This window comes from Lepisosteus platostomus, unplaced genomic scaffold, assembly GCF_059453375.1.
Source record: "Lepisosteus platostomus isolate fLepPlt1 unplaced genomic scaffold, fLepPlt1.hap1 Scaffold_42_H1, whole genome shotgun sequence".
In the NCBI taxonomy this organism is placed as follows: domain Eukaryota; kingdom Metazoa; phylum Chordata; class Actinopteri; order Semionotiformes; family Lepisosteidae; genus Lepisosteus; species Lepisosteus platostomus.
In genome coordinates this window covers 295001-317760 of record NW_028291665.1, presented here as the reverse complement: position 1 = coordinate 317760, position 22760 = coordinate 295001, and the positions used below count along the sequence as shown (strand labels likewise).

Sequence of the window (22760 nt, the reverse complement as noted above, 5' to 3'; positions counted from 1 at the left end):
AAACTTAATTCTAAACACTTTTAATTAGAAATTATATTACAAATAGTGCAAAAAATGACTAATTTCACAAAAAATAATGTAATATAAAACAGATGTTTTTAACTTTATTGTAGTGTTTTAGAAACTAATATGTCTTGAAAAATGGTTATTTTTCACTCCTAGGAATGAAAGCTGTTGTTATATGATGTTTATTTTCAAATTTTGAAAAATCAAAGGATTCTATCTTTCTCCCCTTGCAGGCATCGGACACAGAGAACCTCATGGTTTTCCTAAAAATCATTTTTTATGTTCCCTGGTGTTTCAAACTTAGTTTTAATCAATTTTAATTTGTTATTATGTTAAAAACAGGGTAATAAGTTTCTTATTGGACTATAAATAATGTCATATTGTCTGCTATAAAACTGATGTTTTCAACTCCATTGTAGAGATTCTAGAATCAACCAATAGAGAATTGAAATAAAAAAGGGCATAAGAAGACATTACCAACAACGACCACAAGATGGAGATATTGTCCAAAGAGGCAAGAGGGCAAAGCCGCGAAAAGGTAAAATCATTTCTTGAAAGAGATTGCTGTCAGAATGCACATCCGTATCCCAAACAGAATCTCTATTAAAATATGATCATTTGTGAAACAGGCAAATGAGTGTCTGCTACAATATGATTGCTACATATCTGCATTTGTTGGTTTTTAAGTAGTAAGAGTGGAGGGGGTTTAAACCTGCGATCCAGTGTGTTGAAGTATTTCACAACACTACCCCTAGCACATCTGGAAATAAATCCTCATAATGATTATTGCCCTGGGCATGTACCAAAAAATCAGTGAGCATGCATATATATATCACTGTGTTGAAGCTAGAGACACAGAATAACTGCAAACACATCCTAAATACAGTGTAGTTCAGGTGGGTAGCTGCGTCAGCATGCGTAGGCTGCAAAGGAACAAGTAATAGGTTTATTCCATGCTGAAAAAAAGAAGAAAGAGAACACAACGTTTCGGCCATGGAGCCTTCTTCAGGTGTGAGAGAGACAGGGCAGTAGGCAGAGGTAAAGTAGCGGGAGAACAAAGGTTGGGAGGGTGGAGGAGTGAGAGACGGGAGCAGGGGACAGAAAGAGAGGCCAATCAAGAGGTGTGAAGTCAGAATGGGTGCAGAGAGGTGTGAAATGAAACTTCCAATGAATGGAGAAAATTTAAAAGAACAGTAGTCTGTCATTAAGGGAAGGGAGAATGTGTGATCCTAGCTGCAGAATAATTTTAGTTTCGGTGGTCTTTCTGATGTATGAGTTCCGAAAACCATTTTTGAGAACACAGACGGAGAGATTAGAGTGGTCGGGGCCGTCAGAGGTGAAATGAGAAACAATGGGCTTGGAGAGATCTTTAATCTTCACAGCCCTGACGTGTTCTCTGAAGTGGTCTCCGAGTCTCCTTCCTGTTTCTCCAATGTAGATGGCTGGACATTTACTGCAAGAGATACAGTAAATGAGGTTGCTGGAAGTACAAGATGCTGTCTGGGTGATCCGGAATTGTCCTGAGGGGCCTTGAATGAGTGTGGTGGTGGCTGTGTACTTGCAGGTGATACAACGAGCTCTGTTGCAAGGGAAAGTGCCTGGTGTGGATGGTTGTTGAGGGCGGTCAAGGGAGCTGTGAACAAGGAGGTTACGCAGATTAGGTGGTCGGTGATATGAGATGATAGGGCGATCAGAAAAGAGGGCCCCAATGGAGGGATCATCCTGTAGGATGGAAAAGTTGTGGTTAATGGTCCTGGGGATAGGAAGTGTGTTAGGGTGGTAAGGAAGCACCAAAGGAATGCGGTTGTTACGGCGGGAGTTCCTGATCGGGTTGATGGTCCAGGGGGTGTTTTTGGCTCGGGCAAGGGCCCTGTCAATCACACTGCTGGGGTATCCTCTGTTGATGAAAATTGAGTACATTTCGAGGGCTTGGTTCTCGAAGTCGATGTCATCGCTGCATAGTCGTCGTAACCTAAGGAACTGTGAAAAAGGAAGAGAGTTTTTAGTATGGTTGGGGTGAAATGAGCTGTACAGGAGGTAGCTGTGTGAATCCGTGGGTTTGTAATAAACTGAAGTGGACAGTCGGGGGTAGTTGATAGACAAGTGGATGTCTAGAAACGGAAGAGTGGTGGAAGATATGTTAACCGTATATTTGAGGGACGGGTGGAAGTTGGTGAAATGGTGCAGGAAGAACTCAAGCTGATCGCTGGAGCATGTGGCGGCACCGACGCAGTCATCAATATATCACTTGTAGAGGTCAGGGACATAGCCAGTGTAGGAAGCGAAGAAGCGTTCTTCTACCCAGCTGACAAAAATGTTGGCATAGCTGGGTCCCATTCTGGTGCCCATGGCCACTCCACTGACCTGTTGGTAAAAAAGATTATTGAAAGAGAATGCGTTCAGTGTGAGGACCAATTCTGCAAGGCGTACCAGGGTGTGGGTGGGTGGATCAAGCACTGTGCGTTTGTCCAGCGTGTGCTTGAGGGCTGTAAGGCCGTCATTATGGGGAATGACGGTGTACAGAGATGTGATGTCCATGGTAAAAATGTGGCATTCGGTACCCTGAAATTGGAAATCATTGAAAAGTTGGAGCGCGTGGTTGGTGTCTTTGATGTATGAGGGAAGATCTTCAACCAGCGGTCTCATGAGGCTGTCGAGAAAGGCTGAGATGTAAGTAGTTGGACAGTTACATGTTGATACGATGGGGCGTCCAGGGGTGTCAGGTTTGTGGATTTTGGGGAGGAGGTAAAATTGAGATACCTGTGGATGTTCCATGATGAGCCGGTTCGCCTCCTGGGGGAGCTCGTTACTGCTGATAAGAAGGGAAATGGTGGATACCACTTCCTTTTGGTAGTCAGTGGTAGGGTCCTGTTGGAGAGGGAGGTAGGCAGAAGTGTCAGTTAGTTGTCTAGAGGCTTCAAAGATATATAGATCCTTACCCACACCACAACAGCACCTCCTTTGTCCGCTGGTTTGATGACGATATCATCCCTGTTGCGGAGAGACTGGAGCACCTGATTTTCTCCTTGGGTGAGGTTAGACCTATGTTTACTGGGTATAGAGAGTGCCTTGGGAGCTTGATTAGTGCATTGGTTGATGAAATAATCAACTGGTGGAAAACGGCCAGAGGAGGGAGTCCAACAGCTCTGTTTGGGATTAATGTTGTTAATGACATCAATAACCGGGTTATAAAGGAACAAGTAACAGTGTTCCTGCACCTTTGACCTCATCCGGAATGTATCGTTTTTTTAAAGGGATTGCTGTCAGAATGCACAACTGAATCCCAAATAGAATCTCTAGTCAAATATGATCATTTGTGAAACAGGCAAATGAGTCTCTCAGGTGCCCATTGCTCATTTTCAGACACATTTATGCAATACTTTCACCATGCGTTGAGCAATAAGGATTAAAGATACCAGAGGTAAGGTTTAAAAGTGATTCTGAGGTGCAACACATCAGCGATACAGCTAGGCATTTGAAATGCGGGGTTTGAGAGCCCTTCAGGGAACACCGTACCCTAAAGGTACCAGAAGTCCACTAGTATAAGCATTAAGTCACTGTCACCCCTGTTACAATGTGATTGCTACATATCTTCATTTCTTTGGTTTTTAAGGAGTAAGAATGCAGGGGGTCTAAATCTGTGATCCAGTGTGTTGAAGTATTTCACAACACTACCTGTAGCCCGTCTGGAAATAAATCCTCATTCTGATTGTTGCCCTGGGCATGAACCAATAAATCACTGAGCATATATATATATATAGCACTGTGTTGAAGCTAGAGACCTGTATGTAATAATATGATGCTAAAATGTTATTTTCACATATATTAATGTAATCAATTATTGCTTATGCTTTATAAACAAATCGAATTTAAATAAAAGCTTAAGTTTTGTATTTATCTTGTACCATAGAACATGATTTTCTTTGTATTTCAAGCCCACAAAGTGTCCAAATGACGCACTACATGATATAAGGAAGATTATCACATGCATATCGGTATTATCTTTCTTATGAAAATGCATTCCTTTCATTACCTTTTACTTTTTAAAATGAACTCAAATTGTGCATAATGTAATAATTTAAGTAGAATAGATTCTAATAATATAATGATCCAGTGTGTTGCACTACTTCACTGCTTCACTGCTCTATGCCGTCTGGAAATAAATCCTCAGACTGCTTACTGCCCTGGGCATGAACCAATAAATTACAGGAGCACATCTATATATCACTGCGTTGAAGCAGGAGACACACAATCACTGCAAACACATCCTAAATACAGTGTTCCATCACCTTTGACCTCATCCAGAACATATCATTTCTTGAAAGGGATTGCTGTCCGAATGCACATTCAAATCCCAAACAGAATCTCTAGTAATATACGATCGTTTGTGAAACATGCAAATGACTGTCTCAGGGGCCCATTCCTCATTGTCAGACACATGTATGCAATGCTTTCACCGTGCATTGAGCAATAGGGATTAAAGACGCCACAGGTAAGGTTAGATGTCATGTTCTATGATCATTTCTTTCAGCATTAGGGACTAAATATACTAAACGTATGATGCTTAAATGTTATTTTCACATATATTAATGTAATAAATGATTGCTTATGCTTTATAAACAAATCTAATTAAAATAAAAGCTTAAGTTTTGTATTTATCTTGTACCATAGAACATGATTTGCTTTGTATTTCAAGCCCACAAAGTGTCCAAATGTTCTATGATCATTTCTTTCAGCATTAGGGACTAAATATACCAAACGTATGATGCTAAAATCCTGAAAAAAGGATGTGCTCCATCTCGTCAGTAGATTGGATTCCAAAACTGATTTGGGTCAATATACATTACCTTTGAAGATAAGGTACAGTCTACTGTAGGGAACCATCAACTTAGAAAGCATTGGCCTTCCCTGGGGGTCAGGTAGGTGCAAAAGATAAACCTTTATCCTATCTTTATCTTAAGATAAGTGGCCAAGCAGTATTTTTCCAAGTTTCACCAAGCTCATCATGTTGCCATAGTAGACAAAGTTCTATAAAATGTTAAATAACTTTTAAAAAAAGCATCTTGGTCTTTCAGTACTGTACAAGGTGAATTAAACTGTCCCTGGTAATAAAAAGTAATTAGAAGCATCCCAGAAACTTTATCTCTAGAAACATTAGCTGTTTTATATCATGTAATTTAGTGTGATGTTGTCAGAATTCAAGGACATTATCACACACAGAAATTGGTTCAGTTAAATCTAAAAAACACACCTAAACATGGGTTTAAATGTAAAATAGAAGTCTTACCTCTTGTCAAAAGATTTAATTCAAGAAGCGATGTAATAAATGATTGCTTATGCTTTATAAACAAATCTAATTAAAATAAAAGCTTAAGTTTGGTATTTATCTTGTACCATAGAACATGATTTTCTTTGTATTTCAAGCCCACAAAGTGTCCAAATGACGCACTACATGATATAAGGAAGATTATCACATGCATATCGGTATTATCTTTCTTATGAAAATGCATTCCTTTCATTACCTTTTACTTTTTAAAATGAACTCAAATTGTGCATAATGTAATAATTTAAGTAGAATAGATTCTAATAATATAATGATCCAGTGTGTTGCACTACTTCACTGCTTCACTGCTCTATGCCGTCTGGAAATAAATCCTCAGACTGCTTACTGCCCTGGGCATGAACCAATAAATTACAGGAGCACATCTATATATCACTGCGTTGAAGCAGGAGACACACAATCACTGCAAACACATCCTAAATACAGTGTTCCATCACCTTTGACCTCATCCAGAACATATCATTTCTTGAAAGGGATTGCTGTCCGAATGCACATTCAAATCCCAAACAGAATCTCTAGTAATATACGATCGTTTGTGAAACATGCAAATGACTGTCTCAGGGGCCCATTCCTCATTGTCAGACACATGTATGCAATGCTTTCACCGTGCATTGAGCAATAGGGATTAAAGACGCCACAGGTAAGGTTAGATGTCATGTTCTATGATCATTTCTTTCAGCATTAGGGACTAAATATACTAAACGTATGATGCTTAAATGTTATTTTCACATATATTAATGTAATAAATGATTGCTTATGCTTTATAAACAAATCTAATTAAAATAAAAGCTTAAGTTTTGTATTTATCTTGTACCATAGAACATGATTTGCTTTGTATTTCAAGCCCACAAAGTGTCCAAATGTTCTATGATCATTTCTTTCAGCATTAGGGACTAAATATACCAAACGTATGATGCTAAAATCCTGAAAAAAGGATGTGCTCCATCTCGTCAGTAGATTGGATTCCAAAACTGATTTGGGTCAATATACATTACCTTTGAAGATAAGGTACAGTCTACTGTAGGGAACCATCAACTTAGAAAGCATTGGCCTTCCCTGGGGGTCAGGTAGGTGCAAAAGATAAACCTTTATCCTATCTTTATCTTAAGATAAGTGGCCAAGCAGTATTTTTCCAAGTTTCACCAAGCTCATCATGTTGCCATAGTAGACAAAGTTCTATAAAATGTTAAATAACTTTTAAAAAAAGCATCTTGGTCTTTCAGTACTGTACAAGGTGAATTAAACTGTCCCTGGTAATAAAAAGTAATTAGAAGCATCCCAGAAACTTTATCTCTAGAAACATTAGCTGTTTTATATCATGTAATTTAGTGTGATGTTGTCAGAATTCAAGGACATTATCACACACAGAAATTGGTTCAGTTAAATCTAAAAAACACACCTAAACATGGGTTTAAATGTAAAATAGAAGTCTTACCTCTTGTCAAAAGATTTAATTCAAGAAGCGATGTAATAAATGATTGCTTATGCTTTATAAACAAATCTAATTAAAATAAAAGCTTAAGTTTGGTATTTATCTTGTACCATAGAACATGATTTTCTTTGTATTTCAAGCCCACAAAGTGTCCAAATGACGCACTACATGATATAAGGAAGATTATCACATGCATATCGGTATTATCTTTCTTATGAAAATGCATTCCTTTCATTACCTTTTACTTTTTAAAATGAACTCAAATTGTGTATAATGTAATAATTTAAGTAGAATAGATTCAGGTAGGAAATATAGAGTCATGATGTTTATGGCTGACATCATTTCACATGTGTGAATTTTAAGCTAAGAAATAAAAACATTTACAATGAATATACCATTGCTTAATTTTTAATGCCTTTAAAAAATAAATACCTCCTGAGAATAATTTGCCACTCCCAGATCCTTGGTAAGGTACTGTTTGAATCCAATCAGGAGAGGAGCACCCAGGGAGTGCTTTCTATAGAGTCCAGCTTGGGCCACTCTCTTCCGGCCTGCTGATACTTTTTAACTACTCAGGGCCTGTAAGGATATAAAACACCGGCTTAAACATTTTATACCTATAAGACAAATTAGAATTTTAGTAAAAAAAGATACATCTGAAAAATAAAAAGTCTTACTGCTGATAGAGTTCTTCAGAGCTCACATCTTTCCCTTCCTTATCCGCTTCTGTTTCAGTTTCTAGAGGAGCCTCTGGCATCTTTTCCTCCTGGACAGCGGCCTCTTGCTCAGGGCCGCTGGAATGCAGGTAGATTCTTTTCAACATGCTTTTACATAATATGTTGTAACAATGATTTCAAAAAGAAACTACAGAAGCCTTACAGATTAAAAATATCTCACCTTGCCGATGTGTCTTCAGGCTTCCCGTGTACAAAAAGGCCCAAGGACTCTAGCAGTCTTACAACCACTATCCTGTTTGCCTCACCAGACACGATCTCTGTTCTGTGGTAATCCACGATGACCCCGTTCTTCAGGTGATTCATCATGTCCTCCCTCGCCTGTTGAGAGGCCATCCTGATCTCTTCTGCCGTGGCGTGCTTCATACATGCCCTCTTCAAGTGAGCAGGAAGCTGATCAAAAGTATTCAGGCACATCTTGCACACCAGGGGAATCCTCACGGGTTTCCTTTGAAAATAAATAATACCATCTGTGTATAGAAACAAGCTAAGACTGATTTCTTAAATTATCCTTAATTTTCTCTCTCATAGTTTGAGCATAATGATTTTATTGCATTTATATAAGAATTGCTCATTGCTCCAAAATAAATAATGGTTTCATAAAAAAGTGAACACTTACTTGGTCTCAGTCACAGACTTTCCAATAGAAGCCATTGTGGAGTTCAGCAACTGCAGGTCCTAGAAGTGGGGAAGGAATTTTAAAAGAGAAATTGAATTACAATACAGAAGGAATGGCTGAGGGATCACTGAAATATATATATATACAAATTCCAAAGACTGAGTCCATATAGAAACACCTACCTTTCATTTTCAGTATAAGAAAAAAAAAACATTATCTTCCAAAGCATCATAAAATTGTCCCTTCTTCCAGACTCTACTTCTCTCTTGTAGTAGTACAGCAGACCTTTCCAGGTGAGCAGATCACAGAGTCCGAAATGAGCTTCCTCCATCAACCAAAGTACCTGAACATGACTCTGTCTTCATAAAAGCGCCCCTGTAATAAAGAAATTCAATCCGAAATAAAGAGGGCAGTTGCCTACTGAAATACAAGAAGTCATCAATTTTAACCTAGCAACACATTAAAGGCTGCATCTATACAAGTACGATTCTAGAAATGCTCACCAGATTACGTTTTAAGAAGGAACTGCGCCTCAGGTTCCGCCGAGATCTTAACTCGGATGGCAGGATTCAGAGTCCGGTGTGTGGACTGATGGCGCACGGAGGGTCCACATACTGTGGATCCCTCAGTGATCTTCCGCGTATTCAAACCGCCAGCGTGTGACTCCCCTGTCCCCGTGACCTCATTGCTCTGCTCTGTCCTCTGTGCAGCCGAGCCCGACTCACGGTAAAGTGAAAAAAACTATGCCCTCAACGTAAGATTTACTCTGGAGCGAGGATAGATGTTACCTTTTTATCAATGAACAGGATGTATGTGATGTGGCGACTAGGTTCAATTTTGTATCCTCTTTAAAAGATTAAGGACTGGGGTGAGCGTGATTTACCAACCTTTCAGCTAAGAACCTGACGTGCGCACCGTTTAAGCTGCATGGACTCGGTCGTTTAACTCTTCTCCATTAGCAGGGTTAAGGTTAAAGAAAAAAAAACATTGCTGACTTCTTTTTTTTTGCCTGCCGCTAGCGCTGATTAGCCAGGTTTGTATTTCATGTTTTGCAAGTTGCATCCATTTTAAGAAAAACAAGTCGCGTTAAAGACAGGAAATGAATACTTGTATTTAATTAAGTCTAGCCGTAGGCGGTTGTCCGTAAGGACCAGTTCTGTTAGAGAAGACAGAACAAAGAAGGCACTGTTGGGATTCGGACCCAGGATCTCCTGTTTACTAGACAGGAGCACATTACCCAACAAGTTTCGACGAGGTGGCCGAGTGGCCAAGGTGATGGACTGCTAATCTATTGTGCTCTGCACGCATGGGTTCAAATCCCGTTCTTGTCGCTTTCCATGTCTGATATGTGTGCCTGTTCGACGTTGGCTCTCCTGTTGTTTGCTCTGGTACTAGAGCCATACATTTTCTAGCGGTGGCTGAAGAAGGTATAGTAGGCTAACGTCGGTATCGAGCAGTGGCAGTACCAGTATTTACGTGCCGCTGCTGCCAAGTGGCTCTGGGTTGAGACCGCGTTTTCACTTACTTGCACGGAGAAAAGGAGAAAGCGATTTTTGACAGTCTCTCGAGAGACTGCGCTAGGTGTTTAGGGATAGACTTTGTCAGTTCCCCCTGGGATGATGGCCTCTCAAATAGTTTGTGATTCCTCTAGACATTTATACACTAGAAGCCTGCTTCGTGGCTTAAATCCAAGCTAAGGAAACGAGTTAGAGGTCTGGTGCAGAACTGAGAAATTCAATGAACGGGAACACTACAGTACATTGCACTCTATGTGTGAGGAAAGCTGCCCCCTTCTGTCCCTTGTCGACCGAATTGAGGACTGTAAATGGTACCGCCAAGAAACTTTAGGATGCTGGTTGGAATCCAGCTCCAAAGAAGCCCCTTTGGGTGTTATGTGATCAAAAGCGCAACAGAACTGTTTTCCGTGGAGCAGGTTTCAGCCCGTAGACCTGTTTTATTTGTAGGGCAGGGAGCATTCCCAAACGCGAATCTCCTGTTTTAGAAATGCTTTGGGCGGCGTGAAGTGAAAATAAGAAATGGGCTCCAGATGCACATGGAAGCAATCAAGTGTTTCATCCGAGCTGTTTCAAAGACTGTTCAAGAGCTTTCCTTTCACAGAGGCGCAACGATTAATGATGGGGGTGCACCCTTCAATGCGCCTTACAACTCAAGGGAGTGATTGAGACGATTCGTAGCGTGTGCTCATTTCCCTCTATTCCCCGTGTTGCAGTGGTAGGATGACGTAAATTACTGCTTCGACACGTAACGGCATTATAATCAAGTGCAAGAGCTGAGGGCTTTAGTTTTGTTTCGTTTTCCATGGCGTTCGTAAGCGCGCAAATCAAAGGCAATTCCTGCGGCTAACACGAATGTAAATGCTTTTGAAAGTGCAGTGTGGTGCAGCTTGTAAAATCCTTGTCCACATTTGTGGTTTGTTGATGTTTTTTCTGTCTGCCAAAGTTGCATTTTGACATCCGGACGGGGAGACTTTATCATTTGAACGTGAAGCCAGCCTTAAACCCTCTGAGGCGTGTCTGTCTGCCGGCACGAATCTTGTGAAAGGTATTTTTTTTTTAACGGAGAGCGACTTTAAAAAGGTTTCCGCAGCCACCTCGCACTCCGTGTTAGATTATAGGAGGAATGCGGCAGCGGCGAGCTCGCTGTAGTCGTAGCCGAGTGGTTAAGGTGATGGACTCGAAATGCATTGGGGACTCCCCGTGCAGATTCGAATCCTGCAGACTACGGCGTCTGCCGCACGTCGCTTTGTGCCTGCGCTGAAAAGGCGTAGTGCTGCTTCTCCTTTCCTCGTGCTATAAAAACGCTAAATCAATTGTCCCCGCTGCCATGGAAATCAGTTCTTCAAGTAACCACACACTTTGTGTTCGCACCTCTGGTGCTCTACTTATGCCTTTGAAAACGTAATGAATAAAGCTGAAAGAACCGACACAATATGTAGGTGCTCGTAAAGCACGCAGTAAAGAACTGTTAACAGCAAGGGTTTCAGTGGGTTAACTGAGGAGAAGGCGTGATCGCTAATTGTTGACTTTGTATTTGGTGTTAGAAACACTCTTACTGTGCATGACGTGCAACTAATGTAGCCACAGAAATTGCATCACGCTTTCATGTATGCTATTGCAGACACCAACGTTGCCTAGATAGAAAACCGAAATAGCCGTGGGTTTGCTTGCTGGTCTGAAGGATCTCTCTTCGAATATCTATCATTTGTCAATGGAAGTAAAAGGCGCTGCAATCTCATACGTTCAGAATCAATCTCGCAGCTGTTGTTCGACTTTATTTCTTGACTAATTAGAACTGAGTGTTGCATGAGCAGTTACGTAAACTTTTCTGGTATATTTGAACACAGATGCCGTTCTTCAATTAAAACTAACAGTACATTGTCAGGGACATTCAGTTCTATAAAAACATGAGACAGACAAGAGAATATTTCTACCTTTCATGTGGACTACGTGTTGACTTACTGATCGGAATAATTGAAAAGTTCGGGTCATAGCCGATGCAGTGCGTGCTAATAAGAACAACAGCAATGCTGAGCTCTCAGCACCGTACTGAGCCCAGGTGTTTTTCTAAAGCTGTCAGGTGCAGTTCATTTACAGTACGCCCCCTGTCTCAACGGTAGGACGGAGTCAAATACTGCCTCGACACGCAACAGCATTATAATAAACCGCAGGACTTGAGGGCTGTTCTCTTTGAATGTTCCAAGTCATTCGTAAGAGCGTAGGTCAAGGGCCATTCGGGCATCTCCTGTAACTCGAGTAAAAATGCTATTCAAAGTGCAGTGACTGAAATCGTCATCCACATGTCTCCGTTGTTGATTTCTTTCTGTCTAAGAAAGTTCTATTTTCATGTCCGAACGGGGAGACTTTATCATTCCAACTTGAAGCCACCCTTAAGTACTCTGAGGTGTGTGTCTGCTTACACGTATGGCGTAAAAGGTTTCTTAAACGGAGAGCGAACTTGAAAAAAGTTGCCGCCGCCGCCTTGCACTCCTTGTTCGATTGTAGCAAGAAGCCAACAGCTGGCGTACTTACTGTAATCGTGGCCGAGTGGTTAAGGCAACACACTTGAAATCTGTTTGGGTCTCCCTGCGCAGGTTCAAATCCTTTGCATTTGCTCTCGTGCGTGCATGAAAAAGGACCAGCGCTGTTTTGTTTTCGCTGGGACCTTTAACACTCTAAATCGCCTATACCCGCAGCCTGTGAAATCGATTCTTCAGCACCCACGAGTGACGCTTTGCAGCTGGACGCAGATAACGATGCTTTTCTGCAACGAGCTTTCCAGCTGAATTTTCTCGGCAGCTCCGTACTGAACCTGTTCTCCATTGCAACATAGCGGAGGCTCGTCACGTCTATAGCAAGGCTGTGTAGGACCGCATACGCCACAGTGACTTGTACACAGACCACATGAAAGGCAAGCAAAATACACTTTTAAAATTCCAAAGACTCACAAGGTCAGAGGAACAGCGATGACCTGAACAGATCTGTTACAGAAGTCTAGGTTGACCTTTTTAGAGCTGTAACTGCATTTTTGTTTAATAGAAGATCAAATCTACTCGCATGTACCAGCACCTTACAGTTTATTGATGTTTATTCTATTTAAGTAATAAGATTGCTAACGATGTTGGACTTTAGCCGGTGTTTTTTAGAACAAATTGCTTACTCTTCTGTAAGGAATACGCAGTACGTACCTTTGTTAGTCATTGCTCACCATACCTGTAACTTTCTTATCTAACTCACTTCCTCAAATGGTGAAGGTCCACAAACATAAATGAAAAAAACCCAAATCCAAGTGTCTGTAAAAGCGCGGTGCTCCGCTGGCGCTGTTCCCTAGTGGCTTAAAGTGCCTGCCTAGTAAGCAGGCGATCCCTGGTCTGAATACCAGCGGTGCCTCTCTCCGTGTCTTGTTGTGCCGAATGTCTCATTTCAGACAAACATGTACAGCTTGGTTCAGTTTAATGCAAGAATTCATTTCCTTTCTGGAATAACTTGTTTTTGAAGAAATCCATACAGCTTGTGAAAGATGAAATCCATTTCTTGGTTGTCAGTGGAAAAAGATTGCCGGCTGCAAGAAGCGCAAGTGATTGTTTTCTTTGACCATAAACCTGCAAATGTAGGGCGCACAAAAGACTGTCAGACTCTGTGGTGCTGAAAAGTTGGTGGTTCAAGCCCCTCCAGTATGCGTGTCTCAGTTTTTCCAATGTAAACATCATCACCATCGCTAAAGAAGATGGCACAGAAGACTCCACAGCCGAAACGTTGTGCTTCTTTTCTTCTCTTTTCAGCATGGAGTAAACCTTTGCTTTATCCTTTGCAGCCTACGCATGCTGACACAGCTACCTTTCTCTTAACGCGCCTCAATCATTATTCACCAAAACCATCAGCAGAATGTGTCGCCTTTGTGGTGATGTCACTCCTCTGCTTCACAAATGTCCTTAGTGACGGGCCATTTCTTTCTGCCATTTTTCCGGAGCAGTTATTGATTGCTCCATCATTTCCCTCTTACTTTCCATCACTAGATTGAAAAGAAAAACAGAAACAGGCTGACAGGACGACAATCAAATTGCAAAAACTCATCAAAGCACTCGATAGAGTATTTGAATCCACAAGTAGCTACGAGCAACTTTGTCCTGGCTTGCATGAAAGTCGGAAAATGTCAAAAAGAAAAAGATGGTGGCTTTTTCATATTCGTTCTTTTATTTTTAGTTTGTTGCTTCTTCTGTCCATTGTCCTCCTGCCTGGCTCTTGACCTGTGACTGTTTGAACGCACACAGTACACTTTCATGCAGGGGATTTGTCCTGAGCCTCTGTGAAAGACCCACCCACCCCCATAAATAACTGCTCTAGAAACACATGAATGCAAAACTAAACCACAGCTTAAAGAGGAGCTTGTCATGACCGCCAGGCAGTTAAGACCAACTCTTAAGCAATCTAATCAGCACCAGCAGCGGGTGATTATTAACAAACGCCGCCGCACGAGTTAACCCACCTGCACACACTCCACCGTGCGGTACGCAGTGCTATTTTTACCATCTTTACCTGCTTCCCGCTGGTATTGAGTCTACTCCTTGAGAGCTCTACCTGGCGTTTTTTCCATTACCTCGTTTATTCTGGATATTGGACTCCCCTTCTGCCTTTTTGACTTTGGACCTCGCCTCTCACCTTGGACTGTTTGCCACCAGTGTTCTCCCTGGATTACGACTTACCTTACGCCTCTTGACCATGAAACAAAGCAAAGCAGAGCAAAACAAAATGAACAAACGAAAACCCTCACGTCCCGCACTTGCATATAACGCCGTTATGTGCCCAAGCGGTATTGTACGTCATCCTAGCACTGCACCCCGGGGCGTACGGTATATGGGAACGAGCACACGCCACAAATCATCTCGAATCACTCCCTACAGCTGTAAGGCACCTTGAAGCGTGCACCCCCAACATTCTTCTTTGCGCATCTGTGTAAGGTAAACTCTTGAGGAAACTCTGAACCAGCTCTAAGGAAACTAATCCGATTAGACGTTACTTTGACTCATCCTTTAAGGGACCCTTGTTAATTGGAGAAATCAATGATTTCGAATGAATTCTGTATGCGTTAAAAGACAGCTATACACAGAAAACATGCAGGACACTTCTCATGGTGTTTCCCAAGCCGAAACACAGTGCGTTTTTCCAAGCCATCTGAGAAAGCCCGCCCACTGAAAACTGCAGCAAATCGTGTAAAGACGTTCAACTTTGTAACTACTGCACACACAGGAAGCAGAATAAATTCCTCTTTTCAAACTGTCAAAGGTTTGCTTTGCGAACACTGCAGGACATCGCACAATCTCTTTTGAACGGGGACAAACGATTTCTTATGGGGCACAGTAAGTACAGATGTTTAAAAAGCTCCACTCATGCCGACGATGCAGCATGAAGAAGCGCAACCTAACGTTTGCATTCCTAGCAAATTCCTTTTATTTTTTGATAAATAAAGACAGTCTTGTTTAACAAACAACACACACAACATTTTACATTGTCAATTCAATTCAAATCAATGTATTTCTATATAGCGCCTTTCACAACAAGGTTGTCCCAAGGCACTTAACAATGCAAGTTGTTAAGAGCCTTGTGTCTAATATGCCGCCTAGGTTACGTGCTGTCTCTTTGAGGCAAATGTTTAAATCCTCTGAGTTAAGTGCTGAAGTTATAGTAGTCTTATCAGTATTGTTGCCTCCGATCAACAGATCCTCATTTTTCTCAGAGTTGAGTAACAAAAAGTTTTCACACATCCAAGTATTTCCTTCCTTAATGCATTTAACTAAACTGATAATAGAAGAGTTGTTGTTTGGTGTAAACAAAATGTTTATTTGAGTGTCATCAGCATATGAATGAAAGTTCATATTATTTTTTCATATTATCCTACCTAGCAGCAGCATGTAGAGAGAGAGAGCAATATTGGTCCCAGCACTGATCTTCTGGTACCCCAAATTGAACTGGTGACATTGATGAAGCAGTACAATTATTAGATATTTGAACATAATGAAAACGATGAGTAAAATGTGAAGTAAACCACTGAAGGACGGTTCCAGATAAGCCAACCTCAAACTCAAGCCTGTGTAACAAAACAGAGAGGTCAACCGTGTCAAAGGCAGCTCTAAGATCTAGAAGCACAAGCACTGTTGCATTCCCCGCATCAGTAGCTAAGAGAATATCATTTACGACTCTTGTTAATGCAGTTTCAGAAACCAGAATGAAATTTCTCAAGCATATTATTTGAATCCAGATACGATTGACGTTGGGCAACAACTATTCTCCCAAGACTTTTAGATTGAAATGGGACCTTTGAGACAGGCCTGTAGTTGTTAAGAACTTGTGGATCCAAATTTGACTTCTTAAGGAGCGGTCTAACAACCGCTACCTTAAATTGATCAGGTACAACGCCTGACGCAAGCGATGCATTCATCATACTAATTATAGGTCCTGCCAGTCCTTCGAGGGAATCTTTGACTAGCTGAGTGGGGATGGGATCTAGCGAACAGGTGGTTGACTTTGTCTTACGTCTGTGTTCATGAGTCCACCATAAGAAGAAATCTGAACAGGAGTGGTGATCATGCGAGGTCACCATGGAGGAAACCACTGCTCTCCCCCCCAAAAAAACCACCACTGCCCCTCTCAAGTTTGTTAAAGACCACATGGATGTTCCACAGCAACTCCTGGAACAATGTTCTGTGGACAGATGTGACAAAAGTTGAACTTGTTGGTAAATGTGCACAGCGTTATGTTTGGAGATAACAAAACACTGCATACCAACTCCAAAACCTCATCCCACCTGGGAAGCATAGCGGAGGCTGTACGGCTTGCAATCATCGAGGGACCGATGAATTCCAAGATGTATCAGGAAATTCTACAGCAGAATGTCAGGGTGTCTGCCTGTGATCTAAAACTCTAAAGACGCTGGGTCATGCAGCATGACAAAAACAAAGGAGTACATCAACAACAGAGTGGCTGAAACAGAAGAAATTCCGTATTTTGGGATGGCCAAGTAAGAGTCCTGACCCCAATCCCATTGAAGTGCTGTGGCGTGATCTGAAGCAGGCCGTTCAGTGCAAGACATCCCAAAAATATACATGAACTGAAACAGTTTTTCATAGAGGAATAGGCCAAAATACCTCCTAACCGCTGCTCAGGTCTGACCAGCCGCTACAGAAAGTGGGGGTTGAGGTTTTTGTCATAAAGGAGGTTCCACTAGCTCCTTAATATAAGGGTTCACGTACTTTTTCCATCAATGACCTTGATTGTTTAAACCATTTGGTCAATAAAGAAACAGCAATGTCAAATGTTGGGCGTGTGTTGTTTGTTAAATCAGACTCTCTTTATTAATTATTATGACTTAGATAAAGATAAGATCACATGTTAGGAGCCATTCATGCAGAAATCCACATCATTCCAAAGGGCTGTTTACAAAAGTTTTTCTCCCAACTGTATGTGAGAGAAAAGCAGAGACGCTCACTGAGTAAGGTGGGGTTGCAGCTTCACAAATCACAAGGACATTTGTACACTCAAAAAGGGACAGGAGCACCCCAGATGGGACTCAAACCCACAATCCCTGGCTTAGGAGGCCAGTGCCTTATCCATTAGGCCACTGGGGCACACTGGGTTGGGTCGATCACGCTGATGAAGAGCCAGTTTTTTTTTTCCTTTGCTTTTTCAAAGGGATCCCCAAAATTAGGAAAGTTAGGCAGCAGAAGGTTTACTGTGACCTGAGAAGGACCGGCATCCAATCACGGTGGTACACACACACACGCTCTCACTCATCTGAGCTACACGGCTACCAAGATGATCTCAGGTGCGCCGAGCTGGTACGGAACATATTGAACTGATTGACGGCGAATTGTCTCTCAGACAGGCTTTTCACCTCTGAGCTCCCTGACTGACAGTAATCAGCTAGGTAGTGAAACAGTCAGCTGCTTCTAAGCCTTAAACAGTTGCATCTCGGCGCTTCCACAGAGAGATGATTTGAAAGCCAAACATCGCCCATTGGGAACACCTTACTATCACTAGTTTAAGAGACTCTTAAGGTCTTGCAGAGGTGCCTGTCTAATAGCATGCGCTTTGCAAGCTATAGGTGTTTAGGCTGAGGCAGAATGCCTGTTAACAAAATGTTTTTCTAAAGGGGCCTCGCACTCTTTTCCAAGCAATGGTCACCATCCCCACCGAGTGTCACAATGTAGTCATGTCCTAGGACATCACCTGTTAGTCTCCATTTGTCTGCCACCAACACTTTAGGTTACGGGGTCACAACCGCACCCTGGAGACCAGAGGAGCCGTTGGCGTTCTGGCGGCGCAGATTGGGCTGAAGGTGGGGCGCTTGAATCTCGCTGTTGGAGGCCGTCTGAAACTGACCCAAGCCTTTCCCTTGAATTAAATGTAAATAAGAAATGAACCCCAGATGCACATGGAATCAATCACGTGTTTCCTTTGAGCCGTTTCAGAGACTGCTCCAGAGTTTACCTTGCACAGATGCGCAAAGATTAATGATGGGGGTGCACGCTTCCAGGCGTCTTACTACTGTAGGGAGTGATTGAGACAATTCGTAGCTTGTGCTCATTTCCCTCTATTCCCCGTGTTACAGTGGTAGGATGACGTAAATTCCTGCTTCGACACGTAACGGGATTATAATCAAGTGGAGGAGCCGAGGGCTTTAGTTTTGTTTCGTTTTCCATGGCGTTCGTAAGCGCGCAAAACAAAACAAGAAAACAATCCAACTACTCCAACTACAGGCTGATCAAGGTATCTCCCCTGCCAGGTAAGCCGAGAGCCGCAGGCGATGAGCCCGGAGCTGAACGGGCCCCACTGGCTCGTTTGTAAGGCCAGGTGCATTGCCAACCACGACCGGCAGGGCAGAGGCCTTGAAGGCGGCCTGGGCTCCTGCAGCTGTCCAGCCACGCACTCTGGTTTCTCTTCATCTCGTACAAATCTTTTGCCTTTTACTAAAGATTTCCAAGTAAAGGAGCATGAATGAGTTCCATACAATTTTTGTGCTTCCCTGCCTTCGGGTGGGGCGCAGCTGGGCTGGTCAAAGAGAGAAAACAAAACCGCTCACAATCGCTCTTATTACGGCGACTGTGGCCGTCTGCTCTGCGAGTCCTCAGTCTCCGCCTGTCTGATTGGCGCTCTTTCCTCTGGGAGGCGGGAAGTGTCCGGCCGCAAATATGAAGCATTACAGCAACGACATGCCATGAGACGATTGATAACGATTTCCATAGGATCTCCGCGGTTGCCTGGCAACCGTCAGCTTTGTGCAGTGGCAGTATCGTAGCCTGTGAGGTTTAGCCGAGGCACGATTATTGCTAGTTGAAAACTTTTCTCGTCAGAGCGTGACATAGTCTTGCAGGCATCGTGCTGTCTAACTGCAATACTATACCGCTGGAGGAAACAGCCCGGGTTCAATGAGCCTTGGAATGTGACTAGGAAAGTGAAGCCTTTTGAAAGAGGTAATGTCGACGCTTTTTTAACAGAGCACCAAAAAAACGTCTTTTTTGAAGGACTGGGCAGTGAGCATTGTTGGTTCAGTGGTAGAATTCTCGCTTCCCATGCGGGAAGCTCTGGTTCGATTCTCAGCCAAAGCAGTGGCTTTTGCAGCGAGTGGCTCCATCACTTGCATCCCCTTGCAACTCGCAACTGAAAACCCACTGAAGCAAAACAGGTGTTAGCCAGGTCAGTACCCGGATGAGGGTGAGCTACAGGGAAAAACAAAGTTTCCAGCTGGAAGCGGTGTTAATGGTGCCGGTGGGGGGGCGCTCACCCTGAGGTCTGTGCGGGTCCCAATCCCCCAGCATAGTGACGGAGACGCTGTGTTGTAAAAGGGCGCTGTCTCTTGGATGAGATGTAAAACCGAGGTCACAGCGCTCTGTGGTCATTAAAAATGACCACCAAAACCTTTGACAAAAGCTCTTGGTAATTGATGGTCTTCAATAATGCTTCTCCTTTAGGTACATTTTAAATCAGCTGAAAAATGCTGTGAAATGGGGGGTCACTTCACGCCAGTGTAGGATTTGGGTTACAAGAACTATAAAACTGCACGAGAAAGCCCGTACACTGAATTACACGGCTTTCAATTCAAAGGAGGGCAAAAGAAATTCCCTGAGTTCGATTTTTTGCAGCACAGAGAGGATTGCTGTCGTGAGGCTGGTTAGCTCAGTTGGTTAGAGCTAATAACACCAAGGTTGTGGGTTCGAGTCCTGTACGGGCCAGGTCCTTTTCTCCTCTCTTACAAAAGCTGTTAGGTTCCTTTCCGTGGTGAGATGGGTTGACATGCAATGCTGCTACATAGTGCCGACAGACAATTAAATGACAAAAATGAAGAGAGTTAAAGCAGCTGGAAAGGTTTTCTTACAACTTTTGAGCTGACACAGTTTTGGAAAATGTTTTCTTCACGCTGCACTGTACCACATAGGCAGCCAAGAGTCTCCAAAACAAAACAGAATTGACAGTCATATAATGTCCATTAACCCCGGTTTTAAACACAGCATCATGTCTGCCATCATAAGAATATGAGTCCAATATTTTAGAATATAGTCAGAATGTCTTCTAACCTTACCTGTGGTGTCTTTAATCCCTATTGCTCAATGCATGATGTACGTACTGCATACATGTGTCTTGAGAATGAGGAATGGGCCCCTAAGACATTTACCTGTTTCACAAATGATCGGATTTTACTAGAGATTCTGTTTGGGATTCAGATGTGCATTCGGACAGCAATTCCTTTCAAGAAATGATACGTTCTGGATGAGGTCAAAGGTGCTGGAACACTGTATTTAGGATGTGTTTGCAGTGATTGTGTCTCCTGCTTCAACGCAGTGATATATAGATGTGCTCCTGTAATTTATTGGTACATGCCCAGGGCAGTAAGTAGTCTGAGGATTTATTTCCAGACGGCATAGAGCAGTGAAACAGTGAAGTAGTGCAGCACACTGGATCATTATATTATTAGAATCTATTCTACCTAAATTATTACATTATACACAACTTGAGCTCTCAGCACCGTACTGAGCCCAGGTGTTTTTCTAAAGCTGTCAGGTGCAGTTCATTTACATGAAGGAAATCTCTTACTGGGTACGATTACAATGCAGTAAGTAGCACAGGCTACTTAGGGAGTAGGCTGATGTGTTTAAAAACAACCAGCGCCAGGCAGGAGTCAAACCTCCAAACTCCTAATCCATAGTCAGACACATTATCCATTGCACCACTGGCCCTGGTGTGACACTGCAGGACTGTAACCCAGTGAGCTTAGCACTGCAACTAGTAAAATATTACCCCCGGTCCATTCTTTTCCAAAAGTGAGAAACACCTGTTTTCTACATTTTGTCTGTTTTAAAACCATATCTCTTTAAACCAAACCAAGAGTTTGTCTTTTGCACTGATATTCTGATTCATTTCGATTTCAAAGAAAAAAAAAACATTACCTTCCAAAGCATCATAAAATTGTCCCTTCCTCCAGACTCTACTTCTCTCTTGTAGTAGTACAGCAGACCTTTCCAGGTGAGCAGATCACAGAGTCCGAAATGAGCTTCCTCCATCAAGCAAAGTACCTGAACATGACTCTGTCATCATAAAAGCGCCCCTGTAATAAAGAAATTAAATCCGAAATCAAGAGGGCAGTTGCCTACTGAAGTTCAAGAAGTCATAAATTTTAACCTAGCAACACATTAAAGGCTGCATCTATACAAGTACGATTCTAGAAATGCTCACCAGATTACGTTTTAAGAAAGAACTGCGCCTCCGGTTCCGCCGAGATCTTAACTCGGATGGCAGGATTCAGAGTCTGGAGTGTGGAATGATGGCGCATGGAGGGTCCACATACTGTGGATCCCTCAGTGATCTTCCGCGTGTTCAAACCGCCAGCGTGTGACTCCCCTGTCCCCCTGACCTCATTGCTCTGCTCTCGCCTCTCTGCAGCTGAGCCCGACTCATGGTAAAGTGGAAAAAAATATGCCCTCAACGTGAGATTTACTCTGGAGTGAGGATAGTTGTTACCTTCTTATCGTTAAAACGGATGTATGTGATGTGGCGACTAGTTTCTTCTCCATTAGCAGGCTTAAGGTTAAAGAAAAAAACATTGCTGACTTCTTTTTTTTTTGCCAGCCGTGAGCGCTGATTAGCGAGGTTTGTATTTCATGTTTTGCAAGTTGCATCCATTTTAAGAAAAACAAGTCGTTCAAGACAGGAAATGAATACTTGCATTTAATTAAGTCTAGACGTATGCGGTTGTCCATACTGACCAGTTCTGTTCGAGAACACAGAACAAAAAAAGGCACCGCTGGGATTCGGACCCAGGATTTTCTGTTTACTAGACAGGCGCTTTAACCAACTAAGCCACGGCACCCCAGGAGTGCTGTCCTTTTGCAGCCACTTGGACACACCACTCAGACACATCTGCATTCGGTGTGTGCTCCGCCTGCTCGCTGAGCAAGTTGCCACCTTTACATACAATAGCAACATCGACACCAAGAGAAAGGATGACAAATGGCTTTTATCTGGAACTTTTCATGTCCAAGGAGCTCAATGTGCTTTCTGTGTACAACAGGGCCACTGAACTCCACACTGGCCACTGAACCACAGCAGTGGCTTGCTGGCTTGACATCTCCCAAGGAAAATGTTGAAATCGCATGTGGAACAGGAAAATGACCCTCGAGTATGAGGGAAAAAAAAGAAAAAGATCAACTGGAGTGCGCCAACCCATGTCAGGACAACCCAGTTTCGTCGACGAGTTGGCCGAGTGGTTAAGGCGATGGACTGCTAATCCGTTGTGCTCCACACACATGGGGTTGAATCCCATCGTTGTCGCTCTCCATGTCTGACACGTGTGCCTGTGCGCCTTTGGCCCTCCTGTTGTTTGCTCCGGTACTAGAGCCGTACATTTCCTAGCGGTGGCTGAACATGGTATAGTAGGCTAATGTCAGTATCGAGCAGTGACAGTAACAGTATTTACGTGCCGCTGCTCCCAAGTGGCTCTGGTTTGAGACTGTGTTCTCACTTACTTGCAACGCAAACGGAGAAAGCGATTTTTGACAGTCTCTCGAGAGACTGCGCTAGGTGTTTAGGGATAGACTTTGTCAGTTCCCCCTGGGATGATGGC

The 22760-nt window shown here is 42.7% G+C and overlaps 3 non-coding genes and 1 pseudogene across 3 annotated transcripts; 3 read left to right on the top strand and 1 right to left on the bottom strand.

Moving 5' to 3' along the window:
• Positions 1-10794: 10794 nt before the first annotated feature.
• trnas-cga (transfer RNA serine (anticodon CGA)) lies at positions 10795-10876 on the top strand. The gene has a single exon. It is a non-coding gene; the product is annotated as a tRNA-Ser (tRNA).
• A 6322-nt stretch (positions 10877-17198) lies between these two features.
• trnar-ccu (transfer RNA arginine (anticodon CCU)) lies at positions 17199-17271 on the bottom strand. Its single transcript has one exon. It is a non-coding gene; the product is annotated as a tRNA-Arg (tRNA).
• A 1297-nt stretch (positions 17272-18568) lies between these two features.
• Positions 18569-18685, top strand: LOC148633815 (U5 spliceosomal RNA). The gene has a single exon (XR_015933821.1). It is a non-coding gene; the product is annotated as a U5 spliceosomal RNA (small nuclear RNA).
• A 230-nt stretch (positions 18686-18915) lies between these two features.
• On the top strand, positions 18916-18995 carry LOC148633814 (U4 spliceosomal RNA; annotated as a pseudogene).
• The last annotated feature ends 3765 nt before the right edge of the window (positions 18996-22760 follow it).